Raw genomic sequence first — 12500 nt, forward strand, 5'->3', positions numbered from 1 at the left:
TATTAACTGCCTGGGCCAGGAAGGGTTTATTCTATCTAGAAACGGCCTAGGCAAGGATTCGCATTCCATCAGAAACAAGACAATCCCATTCTTACCGTAGAAGATGGGACGTCGATGGGTTTTCTCTGTAGACTTGCAGGCAGGAAGTGGGGATGTCTAGTTTCATGAAAAGAAGGTCTCGGGGTGATAAGATGGCAGCGTTCCAGTATCTCAGGGGCTGCCGCAAAGAGGAAGGAGTCAAGCTATTCTCCAAAGCACCTGAAGGCAGGACAAGAAGCAACGGGTGGAAACTCATCAAGGAGAGAAGCAACTTAGAACTAAGGAGAAATTTCCTGATAGAGAGAACAATTAACCAGTGGAACAATTTGCCTCCAGAAATTGCGAATTTTCCAACACTGGAAGTTTTTAAGAAGATGTTGGATAACCATCTATCTGAAGTGGTGTAGGGTTTCCTGCCTAAGCAGGGGGTTGGACTAGAAGACCTCCAAGGTCCCTTCCAACTCTCTTATTCTAAATTCTAAATTGGATACATCTAGTTTAATGAACAGGGGACGCGGTGGCTCAGAGGCTAGGGCGTTGAGTTTGTCGATTGAAAGGTCAGCAGCTCAGCGGTTCGAATCCCTAGTGCTGCCGTGTAATGGGGTGAGCTCCCGTTACTTGTCCCAGCTTCTGCCAACCTAGCAGTTTCGAAAGCACGTTAAAATGCAAGTAGAAAAAATAGGGACCACCTTTGGTGGGAAGGTAACAGCGAGCGTTCCGTGCACCTTTGGCGTTGAATCATGCCGGCCACATGACCACGGAGATGTCTTCGGACAGTGCTGGCTCTTCGGCTTTGAAACGGAGATGAGCACCGCCCCCTAGAGTTGGGAATGACTAGTGCATATGTGCGAGGGGAACCTTTACCTTTACCTTAGTTTAATGAAAAGAAGGACTAGGGGAGACATGATAGCAGTGTTCCAATATCTCAGGGGCTGCCCCAAAGAAGAGGGAGTCAAGCTATTCTCCAAAGCACCTGAAGGCAGGACAAGAAGCAACGGGTGGAAACACATCAAGGAGAGAAGTCACCTGGAATTAAGGAGAAACTTCCTGACGGAACAATTAAATCAGTGCAATGTTTTGACTCCAGACGTTCTGGGTGCTCCAACATTGGAAGCTTTTTAAGAAGAGGCTGAACAACCGTTTGTCAAGAATAGTATAACTAGAAGACCTCCAAGGTCCGTCCAACTTGGTTATTCCGAACTCAACTTTTCTTCTTCGTGACGCTGTTGACTCAAACTCAGGTAGAGAAGTTGTGCGTGCTCCATCACTAGAGGTGGTCAAGAAGAGATTGGACAGCCGTTTGTCCGGAATAGTATAAGGTCTCCTGTTGAGCAGCAGGGTTGGTCTAGAAGACCTCCAAGGTCCCTTCCAACTCGGTTATTCCGAACTCAGTTTTCTTCTTGGAGATGCTGTTGACTCAAACTCAAGCAGAGAAGTTGTAGACCACTGGAGGTGGTCAAGAAGAGATTGGACAGCCGTTTGTCCAGAATTGCATAGGTCTAGAGTTTCCTGCTCAATCATGGGGTTGGACTAGAAGACCTCGAAGGTCCCTTCCAACTCTGCTAGTCTATATTCCGTAAAAAGCTTGCTAAATCTAACACACTCAACATTCTGTGCCATCAGTTGAATTCAGGAACATCTTGATTATTGGAGCCCTCAGAGCGATACCTAAAGAGCTTCCTCAAAATCTGGAAATATTGAATTTATCGGACCAAAACACCCTAATTTTACAGAAAACCACCTTGCGTGAACTGCCTATATTTTCTCAGATGCTACTTTTAATCATTCTTAGCTCCTCGGTTAGGGCTTGAATTATTAAATTTCCACCCCTTGGACTTTGAATCGAACCGCAGGTTACTTAACGCTTATTTTATTTTTGCCTCTCTCTTTTTTTAAAAAAAATCAAATTAAACGTCCTTAATGTTTAAAGATAAATTAACATATCTTGAGTTAAATACCTCTGTCAAAACAGGGCTGCCCAGGTGGGGGGAAAAAAGTTAAAATGGCAGTCTTGATTGATGTCAAGAATGCCATTTTTGTGCAGATGCCCCTGTTTGGAGAGAAAATAATTTTGGAGTTTCTCGCTTTTGTTTTTGCTTTTCATTAAATTAAAGGTCTTCGTCCTTTCCCGGCTCCCCATAAATAATGATTCTTTATAGGAAAACCATGGCTGCCCCCTTAGGAATGTCTCTCTATGTATAACCACGCATGAGAAATAGACCCCATTTTTTCCTTTCTTTATATTCTGTTGGTGAAACACGGATCGGATGAATTGAGCTTTAATGGATTCTTTTCAGTCCCTGCTTATCTATCGCAAACAGTCAAACACTTGAAAGCTTTGTTATCACCTCATTGGCTTGTTGGACCATCAATGACCTTGGCTCTTGAGATGCAGAACGTCAACATTTCTAGTCTAAATGTATGTGGAGATGCTCAGTCACCCAGGTCATAGTTGTCTTGAAAAAACTGGATTGTGTTTGTTTTTTTTCCCTTGAGGAAGAAAAAGAAGAAGATTTTTCGCTTCTCATCCAAGAAGCTTCATCAGTTCTGGCCAGAAACATTCTTCTTCTTCTTCTTCTTCTTCTGCTCCTCCTCCTCCTCCTCCTCCTTCTTTTTCTTCCTCCTCCTCCTCCTCCTTCTTCTTCTTCCCTCCTCCTTCCTTTCTTCTTCTTCTTCTTCTTTTCCTCCTCCTCCTCCTCCTCCTTCTACTTCTTCTACTTCTTCCTCCTCCTCCTTCTTCTTCTTCCTTCCTCCTCCTCCTTCTTCCTTTCTTCTTCTCCTCCTCCTCCTCCTCCTCCTCCTTCTCCTCCTTCTTCCTTCTTCTTCTTCTCCTCCTCCTCCTCCTCCTCCTCCTTCTTCTTCCTCCTCCTTCCTCCTCCTCCTCCTCCTTTTTCTTCTTCCCTCCTCCTCCTTCTCCTCCTTCTTCTTCCTTTCTTCTTCCTTTCTTCTTCTTCTCCTCCTCCTCCTCCTCCTCCTCCTCCTCCTTCTTCTTCCTCCTCCTTCTTCCTCCTCCTCCTCCACTTGCCTTTTGAAAAACCACCTTTGAGTTAACCTGCTGCCTCGTTCTATGTTTCAACATTTCATTCATTGCCAGTCTTCTCCTAAAGAAGCCATAGGCCTAGTTAGTTTTAGATGGGAAACCACAAGGAAATTTCTGCCGGGTGGGTTAGCTGGAAAAAATATCCTGGAAAAAGGCAATGGGGAAATTGTTTCTGATAGGTGCTAGAAAAAAAACCCAATTGGATATGTTCATAAAGACATTAAAAGCTGAGTTTAATTTAAGGAAGAGTGAGTAAGTGAGTGAGTAAGGAAGAGAAGGAGAAAGGAAGAAAGAGGGATGAAGGAAGGTATGGAGAAAAGGAAGGAGAAAAGAAGAAAGGGACAGAGGAAGAAAGAGGGACGGAGGGAGGATTATTGGAGGAAATTAAATATCATTTGTTGTCCAAATTTACATGAAGCAGGCTTCAAAAAGTGGGAGTCACTATAGAGTTGGATAGGGGACCTTGAGAGAAGAAAAAGACCTCTTAAGGCCCCACAACCCTCAATCCAGCTCTTTGGCCTTTCATGCAAAGGAAGAATTTCCATTTTCTACAACTAGTCTTTTTTTTAAAATAATAATTCCTTTTCTTTTTCCCTTTCACGCATCAATTTGGCATTTCAATAAATAAATGCAGCCCCCCCCCTGCTCCAAGCCTCCTCTTCCCCCACCCACCCCCAAAGTCTCATCTCCAAAATGAGGTGGGTGGGTAGAGGAGGGGATGCTACAGAGCAACCTACCCACCCACCCCAAACTGTAGCCATCTCCTATCAGCCCCGATCCTGGAAAGATTTGTCCGAACCAAACCGAGTGTCTTTTTAATCACAGGCCAAAAAACAAACAAACAGAAAAACTCCTCCTCTTGTCTCATTTTCATACCGAGCAAAATGAAATGACTACTACCAGGCACCCGCCCCCCCCCCAATCAAAGCAGGACAGGGGTGCTGTGGCAGCAACACGGGTGGACCCCGAGACCTTGTGCATGTGTGTGCATTTGCACAACTGGTGCGTAAAAGGATGGCGACAACAGAGGCAGAGAGGGTGGGAGGAGGAGGAGGAAGCAGGAGGGTCATCTCACCCGAGCTGGTCATTTTCCTCCTCCTCCTGGGATGATGATGGGACGGAAGGATGGGAAAAGAGAGTGGGGGGGAAAGCGGTTAGAGGAGGGAGAGAGAGAGAGAGAGAGACAACCAGGTTATCAAGAGAAGTGTGAAGACAATAACGCAATCTGACATTTCTGAAATGAGACCCCCCTGGTTGCCTTGGCAACGGCTCACGTGGGAACCCCGTTCCCAGGAGACCGGTGGGGCGGGGAGGGAGGGGGGGGCCGCTGGGCTGAGATGTAGTATAAATGATGTTTGATTAGAATTTAAATCATTTAGGTGGAGAGAAGATAGGCCTTTTGTCAGCAACGGGGCCTGGGGAGGGGTCAGCTGCCAGGCAGCTGGGCTCAAGTGTATTAGCCCAGGCATGTATAACGTTGGAGGAAAGTGGAGGGTGGGGGGGGGAGGAAAAGGTCAGCGGGGGCGTTGATTACTTTCCTCCTCGCCATCCTGTCGCAGAGGTTCCTGTAAACCTCTTCATCCCCCCCCCACCCCACTCCGCCTGCCCGGTGATGGGTTGGGGGGGGTGGGAGGTTGAGGGGGGAGGACAAGCCCTCCCACCCACTCGCAAAACATTCCCCTTCCTCCTGAGCGGAGGCGGGTGGGTTGGGGGCTGCCCGGGGAGGTCCCCAAAGTCAAAATGCCAACCCTGGACGGAGAAGGAGGAGGAGGAGGAGGGAGGGGTGCAAAGCCATCAGGCCATCCCCAGCGCCATCTTGGCTTTTTGGGGGATCTGGCCTGCTGCCAACCCCACTAGGTTTGGGGATTTGAAGGGGAGGGGTTCGAATGCTTGCTCTCCTTTTCCTACTTGCCTCCGTCCCTCCCTCTCCTTCCTTCTGTCCTTCCTACCTTTTTTCCTTCCTTCCTTCCCACTTCTCCTCCCTCCCTCCTCTTTCCTTCCTTCCTTCCTCCCTTCCTTCCTCTCTCTCTTTCCTTCCTCCCTCCCTCTCTTTTCTTCCTTCCGCCCTCTCCTTATTTTCTTCCTTCCTTCCTTTCGACCTCTCCTACCTCCCTCCTCTTTCCTTCCTTCCTCCCTCCCTTCCTTCCTGTCTCTCTTTTCTTCCTCCCTCTCCTTCTTTTCTTCCTTCCGTCCTTTCTATCTCTCCTACCTCCTTCCTCTTTCCTTCCTTCCTCCCTCCCTCTCTCTTTTCTTCCTCCCTCCCTCTCCTTCCTTCCTTCCTTCCAACCTACCTCTCCTCCCTCCCTCCTCTTCCTTCCTTCCTCCTTCTCTTCCTTCCTGTCTCTTTTCTTCCTCCTCCCTCTCCTTTTCTTCCTCCTTCCTTTCTACCTCTCCTCCTCCTCTTTCCTTCTTTCCTCCTCCTCCCTTCCTTCCTGTCTCTCTTTTCTTCCTCCCTCTCCTTCTTTTCTTCCTTCCGTCCTTTCTATCTCTCCTACCTCCCTCCTCTTCCTTCCTCCTCCCTCTCTTTTCTTCCTCCTCCCTCTCCTTCCTTCCTTCCTTCCAACCTACCTCTCCTCCCTCCTCCTCTTCCTTCCTTCCTCCTTCTCTTCCTTCCTGTCTCTTTTCTTCCTCCTCCCTCTCCTTTTCTTCCTCCTTCCTTTCTACCTCTCCTCCCTCCCTCTTTCCTTCTTTCCTCCTCCCTCCCTTCCTTCCTGTCTCTCTTTTCTTCCTCCCTCCCTCCCTCCCTCTCCTTCCTTCCTTCCTTCCTTCCTTCCTTCCTTCCTTCCTTCCTTCCTTCCTATTTTGATTCATAAGGGCATTTCATGTATAAAAAGCATCTAAATTCCAAATGCTGAGCTGATTCTTTCCACAGCTAAATTATAGTGGTCCTATAGGTTTATCCTTGGCGTGTCAGATATTTCTTTATCTGAGGAGGAGGGTTTTCAGGGAGGAGGGGGAGGAGAATGACTGGGGTCTTCGGTGCTCTCTGAGCTTGGTTGTTTTCTTGCCGACGTTTCATTACCCAACTAGGTAACATCTTCAGTGCTAGAAGGGAGGAGAGGAGGAGGAGAAAGAGGAAAGGGAGGGAGGGAGGGAGGGAGGGAGGAAGGAAGGAAGGAAGGAAGGAAGGAAGGAAGGAAGGAAGGACTGTGGGGTCCTCAGTGTTCTCTGAACTTGGTTGTTTTCTTGCAGTTTTCTTGTTTTCTTTCATTACCCAACTAGGTAACATCATCAGTGCTAGAAGGGAGGAGAGGAGGAGGAGAAAGAGGAAAGGGAGGAGGGAGGGAGGGAGGAAGGAAGGAAGGAAGGAAGGAAGGACTGTGGGGTCCTCAGTGTTCTCTGAACTTGGTTGTTTTCTTGCAGTTTTCTTGTTTTCTTTCATTACCCAACTAGGTAACATCATCAGTGCTAGAAGGGAGGAGAGGAGGAGGAGGAGGAGGAAGGGAGGGAGGGAGGGAGGGAGGAAGGAAGGAAGGAAGGAAGGAAGGAAGGAAGGAAGGAAGGAAGGACTGTGGGGTCCTCAGTGTTCTCTGAACTAGGTAGGTAACATCTTCAGTGCAAGGTGGGAATAGGATTTTTAGGGAGGAAGAGGAGGAGGACTGTAGGATCCTTGGTGCTCTCTGAGCTTGGTGGTTTTCTTGCAGACATTTCATTACCCAGCCAGGTAACCTCATCAGTGCTAGGAGGGACTGTTAATCTCAGCTCTCATTCTCATATCCTAGCGAGTAGACAACCTAGACAAAGTAATGAAACGCAACTCGGGGCCACTCAAAAGTGGGGGTAGGGGCTCTTCTCTTCAGTGCCTGTCGATCATCTCAAGACGTCAAATTTGCCGAGTGGGAAAACCGGTCCGAAGGAAGAGATGCTCTTGGGCTGGGAAGCGGGAAAATTGTGCGGTGCTGAGAGAGCGTGAGAAACAATTCTGGACAAGCCCATCGGACACAGCTGTTTGTTTGTTTTTCTCCCTTCGGCGTGAGTGTCTTTTAATTGGACACTTGATAAAACTGCAAAGCTGTTGCAGGTGCCGGCTTGCAGCCTGCTGGGCCCGCCCGGCCTTCAGGCTGCGGGAAGATTGTTTAACAGCCGTGCACCCTGATGCAAACTGCATTAGCGCGGGAGTAAATATTCCGGAGCTGGCAAAGGAAGAGCTAAGGGTCTTGGTTTACTGCAACTGAGCTTCCTTGCATCCATGCAACATGTCAGTACTATTTTTTTTAATATAAGTGGCTCAGTGGCTAAGACGCTGAGCTTGTCGACCGAAAGGTCGGCGGTTTGGCGGTTCGAATCCTTAGCGCCGCATAATGGGGTGAGCTCCCGTGACTTGTCCCAGCTTCTGCCAACCTAGCAGTTTGAAAGCACGTAAAAAAAAAATGCAAGTAGAAAAATAGGGACCACCTTTGGTGGGAAGGGAACAGCGTTCCGTGCGCCTTTGGGATTTAGTCATGCCGGCCACATGACCACAGAGATGTCTTCAGACTTGTCCCAGCTTCTGTCTTGCTCCACACGCCCCAAAATAGTAAGACCTCCTCGAAAATAAGGCCAAGCACTTATTTCGGGGTTCAAACAAATATAAGACAGGGTCTTATTTTGGGGGAAACAGGATATTTTCAAAATACCATGAGATACATCGTCTCTACGCCCTTTGGAGATCTGTCCAGTGTAATGGTTAAATCATCAAAAATAATAATAATGTATACAAGTGAATAAAGTCTAGGGATGCATGTCAGCTTGTAGTGACAGCGTTCCAGAAAAAAAACCCCACTCTAAGTAAAAACTCCGAAGCCAGCATCTTTCAAAGTTCTGTTTACTAGGATAGGTAAACTGGCACATCTGGGAAAACCCGAATCTGAAAGATCTGGGTTTTCCCTCAGTAAATTAAACTCCCCCAAACCATCCCCTCACTCCTCGGTCGATCACATGCTCCAATTCGCCATCTGTCCCATCTCGAGACAGCCCTCCGACCACTCCTTTTCCAGATGCAGATCGGCCTGACCTTGACCGATAGGAAGGATGCTATTATGTCTAAAGACAACCCCTCTACTAAATCCCCCACCTCCTACTTTCCCACACATGAGAAAGCTTCCACCCTAATATTTTTTTTTTAACTTTTAAAAGCATTTTTTCGGCCGAAGAAAAAATGCTTTTAAAAGTAAAAAACAACTTCTGATGATCGCGCGGCTCAGCTAAGCATGCGGGGTGGGAAGGAGAGTGGGGGGGGGGCAGGGATTTTTGCTACCGGTTCTCCGAACCACCCGCTGTCATCGCTACCGAATCGGGAGATCCGGTCCGAACCGGGAGCATTTCGCTCCTGGAATTGACCGTAGCAAATTGGCTGCGGCAAATTATCCCATTCTGACCTTGGGAGAGACCCCAGATGGTGCTCCGGGTATGATAACAGAAAGGTATGATAAGCAGGTGTATCTTTGGAGCAAGGCAGCGCTCGCCTGCTGACGAAGTTGCAGCCGCCTGCCTGCCTGCTCCCAGCGTGGCCAAATATTTATTTTTCCTTTTTTCTAAGGGATTTATTTCCTGCCCCCACCCCATTTCAAAGGTAACAAGTGAGCAGATTTGAATTGAGCAGGTGCTGATATATCTGGAGTCTACAGATGGGGCTGCTTAGCACTCTGAAGCCCCTCTTCTGCCTTTTATCTGCATTCTACGTTTCTAAATTCTTAAATTTCTTCATTCTGGTTTTTTAACTGCTTGTATAGACAGTGTAGCTCCGGTGGCTAAGACGCTGAGCTTGTCGATCAGAAAGGTCGGCAGTTCGGCGGTTCGAATCCCGAGGGCCGCGTCACGGGGTTGCTTCTCTCCTTGATGAGTTTCCATCCACTGTTTCTTGTCTTGCCTTCCAGGCCTTTGGAAAAATAAGTTGACCCCCCACCCCTCTACTTTGTGGCAGCCCCTCAAATACTGGAATGATGCTTAGATGCCTTGACTTAGACTTATGTTTAACTCTAACTTTAGGTACCTTGACTGCAGGGGCGGGATTCAAAAATTTTAGCAACCAGTTCTCTGCCCGGTTGCTGGATGGGCGTGGCCATGGTGGGCGTGGTCTACTCGGCCTCCTGCACCACAGTGGGGGGTGTTTTCACCCTCCCCAACCTTCGGGGGCCTTCTTTGAGCTTCCGGGAGGGTGAAAACAGCCTCCCCCAGGCTCCAGAGGCCTTCCAGAGGCCAGAAATGGGCCTGTTTCTGGACTTCCGGGAGGCCCATTTTTCGCCCTTCCCAGGCTCTGGAGGCTTTTCTCGAGCCTCCAGGAGAGCGAAAACAGCCTCCCCTGGGCTCCAGAGGTGCTCCGGAGGCCAGAAATGGGCCTATTTCTGGACTTCCAGAAGGCCTGTTTTTCGCCCTCCCAGAGCCTCCGCACAGGGGTTGCACTTACCTGGCATCCAAAACAGGCCATGTGGAGACTCCTGGGACGGGAGGGGAGAGGAAGGGTGGGTGAGGATAGTCAGTCCTTGCAACTACTGGTTCGGCGAACCACATGCATAATTAGCATCCGATTTATGCGAACCGGCTAAATCCACCCTGCTTAACCAAGGGTTATTTTGAATGAATAATGACGTGTCAAGACCTTTAGAGAATCGCACTCAAAGTCTCCCCGTGTCAACAGTAGAAGACAAACCTAGGACATCCACAAGTGGCACTGGTAATTCTGGTTTAGAACCGGAGTAAACTAGGAGAACCCCAAATGCTAGCGGATGAATAGGAAGAGAGAGGAAGCTGCTGGGGAATTAATTCTAAGCAGGTCTACTTGGGAGAAGCTGACAGTGAGAATCAGAGCCGATGAACGTTGGCTGGATTTAAGCAAGAGATTGGAGCTATATAAGGCGATGCTTTCAGGTTAGGGTTGTAATAATTCTTATTTACAGTTCAGTCTTCTTTATCTCATGTCCGGCTTTTCACTCTGTAGCTTGTTTTAATTATTATTTTAAAAAAAACAAAAAAACCTCCGTCTCTTCTTGTCTAAATGACACGATTAGCTTATCTCTTGGACCTTGGCGACAGGTAAGAATTCTAATTTCCATTGACTTTGAAGACTGTTTCATGACCAGAAGCCAGTCTCACAGAAGAGCAACCAGGACGATGAGGGGACTGGAGGCTAAAACTTATGAACAACGGTTGCACGAACTGGGCATTGGCTAGTCTAGTGAAGAGAAGGACCAGGGGAGAGTGAGAACCATCAACCAATGGAACAGAAGTTGCCTTCAGAAGTTGTGGGAGCTTCATCACTGGAGGTTTTCAAGAAGAGATTTGACTGCCATCTGTCAGCAATGGTGCAGGATCTTCTGCGTGGGTGTGGGGGTCGGACTAGATGGCCTACAAAGTCCCTTCCAACTCTTGTTTATCTGTATCTAAAGGAGAGATTCAACCTAGAGAGAAGGAGAAACTTTCTGACAGTGAGAACCATCAAACCGATGGAACAGAAGTTGCCTTCGGAAGTTGTGGGAGCTTTATCACTGGAGGCTTTCAAGAAGAGACTGGACTGCCATCTGTTGGAAATAATGTAGGGTCTCCTCCTTGGGCGGGAGGGGGGGTTGGATTAGATGACCTACAAGGTCCTTTCCTTGATCTGAATTTATCAAAGATGATCAAAGGTCTGGAGACTAAAACATACAATGAACTTGCAGGAACTAGGCACAGCTAGTCATCTAGTCCAACCACCCACCCATGCAGGAGATCCTACACCATTACTGACCAATGGCAGTCCAGTCTCTTCTTGAAAGCCTCCAGAGATGGAGCTCCCACAGCTTCTGAAGGCAGCTTCTGTTCCATCGGTTGATTGCTCTCACCGTCAGAAAATTTCTCCTTCTTTCCAGGTTGAATCTCTCCTTGGTCAGTTTCCATCCATTATTCCTGGCCCCCTTGATGGGCAGGGGGCTTCTGTCCTCTTATCAAGTCCTCCTTTGTCTGCCTAGTACGGCACCCGTATCTAATTAACTTCCAATGCTGCAGGAGATTACGGGACAACGGGTTCTCGCTTAGGTGCCTCCGGAAAAGAAAAGGCCAAGGAGATAACTCACGAGCAGGGTAGGCCCTACGTAAGAAGGCAGTTACCCCCCGGTGTGTTCAGAACGCCGCCGAGATAACCTTGGAGAAGGCTTGACTCTCGCTGGTGTAAATAGGAAGGATGAAACGCAGCCCAGCTTTCAAGGATCTGTTAGCATAACCTCCATCAATGAAGACGACTTCTAGAATGTGTTTTGATGTTTGTTTCCTGACCTAGTCTACTTGAGGGACTAATGTCAATCTTGAAAGCCTGGCTACGTTTCCCTTTCTTTTCTCTCTCTCTCGCAAAGAGAAGTGAAAACAGAGCTTATATTTTTTGAGTTTTGTTGTGGTTTTTTTTTTTCTCACGGTGTCTTGTCTGCCTGGTCTTGGCTCAAGGGTCACTAATGGCCCTCTTCGTCCAAGGTCATCTCTCTTCTCCCTCTTCAACAGCCTGAAGGAAGTACGGTACCCAGAGGCCTGCAGAATAAGAAGGATTCCAGATGAAAGGAAGGTTGGTTTCTTTAGACCAAGGTGGAGGAAGATTGAAACTTCCGGATGACGTCTTAATGGTGGAGACGTCCAACTCCCAGAAGGAAGCTAGGTCAAAGTAGCTAGATCAGCTAGATCTTCTTCCAAAACACCTCTACAAACCCACCACCCCTCTCTCCCTCCCTCTCTCTTTCTCTTTCTCTCCCTCTCTATCATTTGTCTATTTTTCTATCTGTCTATTTATCTATCTAGCTATCATCTGTCTAATTTTCCGTCTGTGTCTATCTACCAGCTATATATCTATCATCTATTTTTCTGTCTATCTATCATCTATCTACCGTCTGTCTATTTTTCTGTCTGTCTGTCTATTTATTTAGCTATCCTGTCTAGTTTTCTGTCTATCACTTATCTATCATCTGTCTAATTTTCTGTCTGCGTCTATCTATCTGCTATATATCTATCATCTATTTTTCCGTCTATCTATCATCCACCTACCGTCTGTCTATTTTTCTATCTGTCTATTTATCTATCTATCTACCATCTGTCTATTTTTCTGTCTATCATCTATCTATCTATCTATCTATCTATCTATCCATCCATCCATCCATCCATCCATCCATCCATCCATCCATCCATCACCTATCTATCTATCTATCTATCTATCTATCTATCTATCTATCTATCTATCTATCTATCTATCTATCTCCTATCATCTGTCTGTCTCTCTGTCTGTCTATCTATCTATCCATCTATCCATCCATCTCTCCTTTTCTCCTCACAGCCATTCTCTCCTTCTGCTCCTCCACGCTGCTCCCTTCCTCTCCTTTGCCTGAGAGAGAGAGAGAGAGAGAGAGAGAGAGAGAGAGAGAGAGAGAGAGACGTAGCGCTCCCATGAAATATATACAGTGTAAATATATAAAAATCTAGCATTTGCCCG

General features: G+C 47.4%; 1 protein-coding gene across 1 annotated transcript in view; it reads left to right on the top strand.

Moving 5' to 3' along the window:
• RBM19 (RNA binding motif protein 19) overlaps positions 1–12500 on the top strand; it is a 190598-nt gene that overhangs the window by 119289 nt on the left and 58809 nt on the right. The gene's annotated exons all lie outside the window — the stretch shown is intronic.

Source organism: Ahaetulla prasina, chromosome 15 (assembly GCF_028640845.1).
Source record: "Ahaetulla prasina isolate Xishuangbanna chromosome 15, ASM2864084v1, whole genome shotgun sequence".
In the NCBI taxonomy this organism is placed as follows: Eukaryota; Metazoa; Chordata; class Lepidosauria; order Squamata; family Colubridae; genus Ahaetulla; species Ahaetulla prasina.